The following is a 4,960-nucleotide window of genomic DNA, read 5'->3' on the forward strand; positions in this document are numbered from 1 at the left end:
TCATTAATTAAAAGTTATTATTATAGAAAATCATGGTTTTGAGATTTAAAGTGTTTTTTTTTCATAAATATAATATGTAATTTCTTTTATCAAGTTAATACAAACGATTAACATTGTTCCATTTGCTCGCGAGTGTCGAGACCTTGGTTTCAGATTTTTGAAAACAGTAAATAGTGCACCTGGCAACTTGAGCGCGAAAGAAAAATGAAAATTTTATGCTCCAGTTGCGTCTTTGTTCCATGTAAAACTTCTGCAGAGTGGCAGTTACACGTTGCAACAAATGTTACCGTCGCTTTGACTACAAAAATTTCGCGCCATTCGAATGCAATAAGCCGTAAAAGTAATTGATCCTTTGGCGAGGATAATGGCACCTCATTCCCCATTCCCTCCTCTTTTCCTTCGATAATAACTGAAAATACAGTCAACGAGATAATAAAGTTATCATATCCTCGAAAAAATATTTTATACGATTGCTTGTGCAAATTTGACTAACAAATACAATAAAATATGCGATATGAGAAAGACATTTTTAACATCACTTCAATCCAAGATTACAATTTGCATATTCCAACAAACGAATGATAACGAGATTCCATATAATATTTATAGTCTTATGATAATTCCGAGTAAACAGCGGGAGCAGGTTTTGCTTGACGTAAACATCAGCTATGTGGATTATGACACGTCAACGAAACATTTTAGAATAAATTGATACGTATATAGAATGTCCCGGAACACGCATCAAATCAAAATATCATAGTAAGAAAATTTTCAAAAAATAAAATAATTTGTAAATTTTTATTTTAAGCAATAGTTTGTGAAATAATAAATATTTAAATATGATCAATTTATATGGATTACATTTAAACGCTGAAGTGTTTATTAATGATTCATACAATATGCTACAATATATAAATGCTGCAATATACGGAGTAAGCCATAAGAAATTGATCATCGAATGTGAAGAAAATAGTCGACTATATAATTGATCAATTTCTTACGAATTATTTTTGAATTATTTATGTTGTAGACAACGCATAACATCTACTGCCACACGCGCAGTACATGGAGGTGGTCGTAATATAATTATTAATTATATTTTTTTTAAATATAATTAAATATAATTATTAATTATATTTAAAGAGTTAATTATTAACACTTAATTATAAATGTTAATTATAAAAAGTATTAATTAAAAGTTATTATAGAAATATATAACACGTATACATCACACATTTATGTTCTCAGATATTCTTTTTACATCATAAATTAATATCCTATCCAGCCCCGTATATATTTTATTAACTCGTTTCAAGATTCATTTCGGTGCTGTCCCATTTTGGAAATAACCACGATTGAACGGTTCAACTTACACGACTCATCCGAAAGCATTCCAGGCAAACGAATTAGGAAAGATCATGAGCGGATAACTGCATTCGCTTTCATTAAGACGAAGCGACACGCGTCCGTCCAGACTCAATAAAAATCGATCAAGCCGTTCTCGGTTAAGGAAAAGAAGACGGTGAATGGGGAAGAAGTGAGGGGCGGGACGGAGGCGCAGAAAGATCGTACATACGTTCTTCCTATAATCTGACACTTTAACGAGCGTGGCGGCAGGAAAGACGGTGGCGGCTCTAGGCGCGTCACCGCCACGTGGACAGCCCGCGTCCGACGGACGAAACTTTCTCGGTCCGCGACCTGCTCCCGGGCAACACGACTTCTCCTTCTCGGGGGCCTCCGGGTTTCTCGTGGGAACTTGAGACAGATGCGTCGCGCGTGAGAATCTCGGGCAGATGCGGACTTACGCACCTTCTCTCTCGAGTGCGCCACGCACTGCTTCGTATTTATAAGACGTACACGTACCGCGCGTAGAGTATAGGTAAGTGTATACGTGTAGGACATGCCGAAGCGGTATTATACGCCCGACCATAACCCGCTTACGGCTCTCGTCTCGTCTCGTCTCGTCTCGTCTCGTATCTTCTCTTCCATCCCGCCTTCTCCGCGCGACGACGTTCTTTTCTCTTTCTTTCTTCGACACGCGCGCGGTCGACCCGCGACTCCGCTTCTCTTTCTATTTAACTCTCGGTGAGTCGTGATTGTAATAGAGGTGCCGCATCGGATCGCCGGTCGTGTGCACGGAACGTGTGCGGAACGTGCCTCTCCTTCTCGCTGCCCTTTTTTCCTTGCCGCATTTCCTCCATACGATTCTAGGGGAACACGGTCGATAGGGATTGGTAAGACACATTCGGCCAAATTACCCATGTAATCGGACAAAATTGCAATAGAAAATTTAATACAAATTAAATAAAAAATCCAAAAGTTTAAAACTTATTTTTACCTTAAGAATTGACAATATTTTGTTTCCCCGTCCTGATTGGTTCACCCCTTCTTTAAATTTGTTGTCTTTTCCGTGCTATCATGTCAGTCCGAATGTGTCCAACAATCTGTTGACATGTAAACGTTCTTCCTGTTGGTCCAGCAATTCTCAAATTTTTAAGTAAAAATAACAAGTTTTAATCTTTTCCATTGTATTAATTCCATTGTATTCCATTATCTTACAGTCAATATCGCCATAATGCACTATCACCATGCACTAGATGTTCACTCGATTTGACAGGGATCATCACTCCAAATGCGTTCTGAATTCAGTAATTAAGTATTTGCGACAATGTATTTGACACGTAACAAATGAAAGAATATAAGAACACATGTAATATAATATTACGTATCCACTGATGAAGATGATTCCGTTGAGAAATGTTCAAAAGAATTTTATAATTTGTAACAATATATATTTTTTTGTACAGACAACGTGTTTGATTCATTTAGCCTTATACGAATTGTATTGAGTTGATTAGTTCGTTAAGTTTTTAAAGTTTTAATTTTAATTTTAAATATAATTTTATTGTAATAAATTAAGAAAAAAAATAGACAAAGTTATTTATAAGATAATTGATAAGAACAGTTACAATTGAAAATAATTAAACTTTATATATATTTCCATCGTACATTTCGTGTCATAGATCTCTACCTATCTATTTTTTGTCGATAAAATATATTTTCGATCGACGCACCTTGTTGGCGGTCAAAAGTTAATGTACACCGCTAGTTAGAGAGTGTATATAAAATATAAAGTAATTTATCATGGAGTCTCCATTGTTCATTACCGAGTGTTTTCTTGAAGGAACCTTGATTCTTATCATGTATATATACCTGAGGCAAAGCTGTCCGTCAATAAATTCGGCGGCTCTCGCACACAACGAGTCTCTCATGTCGCTTCCTATAAATCCGCATGACATCGTAAGCGGATACGAGAAAAACGTAACGGTATTTTCAACGTCGATTAAAGTCTCTGAACTGTTTCCCTCGTATAGGATTAAGATCCATCAACACTCCTACGTGTTAGCCTTATTTTATATCACCGAATATCGTTATATCAATAATATCGGAAGAATGTGATTCGAAATTTAAAAATAAGTTTCAAAACAAAAATTAAATATAGACTAATTGTAAATTATCAAATATCATCAATTTTATAAAAATTCGCACTTTCAATTGAACAAATCTATGATAGATAATGCAGAGAATCTGATAATAATAGATTGAATCTTAAACATTTTAAATTCTATATATATGAATATATATAAAGAGAAAGAATATTTGTTACATTCTTCTGTGTGAATACAAATAACAAAATTATACTTAAGATATATAGTAGCAATCCATATCTTGCTACAAAACGATTTCTAGATCATTAATTACAAGCTGCAACAATTGGTCAATGACGACTTCAATAAGACGACTGCTAAACTTATCAGATAATCCAATATTACGCCCGAGGAATCTGATGAAATATCACGATACTTGTAATACGCAAATGTAGCCCGAAGTGGACGATGATTTATTACGTCAATGTAATTACTGCCGAGCATTTGTAGCGATACTTTCTTGACAACATATAATTCTGGCAAAGGTCCCCGCAGCTACACTCGTCTTACTTACACGGAAAACATAATTACTCGGAATCCTTTGCGGAAATCGATCTCATCGTTCATTGACGCTGTTGAAATTTTGCGAGGAGAAACTGATGATACCATCGAGCGAATTTACGAGCGTCGCCACGTGACCCGCTTTCGTACATAAAATAGTTTTGGCTTTATTTCATGCCGAGAATACTCGACATGTATTACTGTGCTCTTTGTCTACAGTGAGTGATGGAACTAGATATCAGAATATTTGTCGAAATATATAATAAAACCTCATATCTTTGAATAATAATTTAGATAATAATATCATTCCTCACATTGAGAAAAAAATATTTATTCAATTAAAGTTTATATTACGGACTGTTACTATACATAAGTAATCATGTATATTTTCATTAACATAAAGGCTTGATTATTGAAATAATAATTTATGTCAATAAAAATATACATGAATTAATCACTTATGTTAGTAACAGTCCGTAATATAGACTTTAATTGAATCAACAGCATTTTTTCTCAGTGCATGGATCATTAGATATTTGTAAATATATTTGTAAAAAACTTAGCTTTAACAACACAATTAATTTTCTTCCTAAACTGAAGAATTAAAACTCAAATACATAATCTCAAATAATAAAATCTTCAATTAATTTATAAGCAAAGACTGTTATTTGCTTATTTTTCTTAATATGGAAAGATACGGACGTCCTATTTCTTTTTTTGCTTGTAACGAATGATTATTTTCGTTCTCAATTGGTTGGATTTGACATGAAATCAGTCAAATGTCGAAAAATAACGCATGGACCCGTGAAGGCACGAAATGAAATGGTGCGGCCCGAGGCGGAGAAGAATTCACGCGCTCGCTTCCGCGCGCGGTCGGCATGGCAATGCGTAACAGTCGCAATTTGTAATCAAGATTTATACACGGACGAGAGAAACTTCCGGCCTGACTCCCGTACCTTTTACGCGCGGCA

This window comes from Atta cephalotes, assembly GCF_000143395.1.
Source record: "Atta cephalotes unplaced genomic scaffold scaffold00049, whole genome shotgun sequence".
In the NCBI taxonomy this organism is placed as follows: domain Eukaryota; kingdom Metazoa; phylum Arthropoda; class Insecta; order Hymenoptera; family Formicidae; genus Atta; species Atta cephalotes.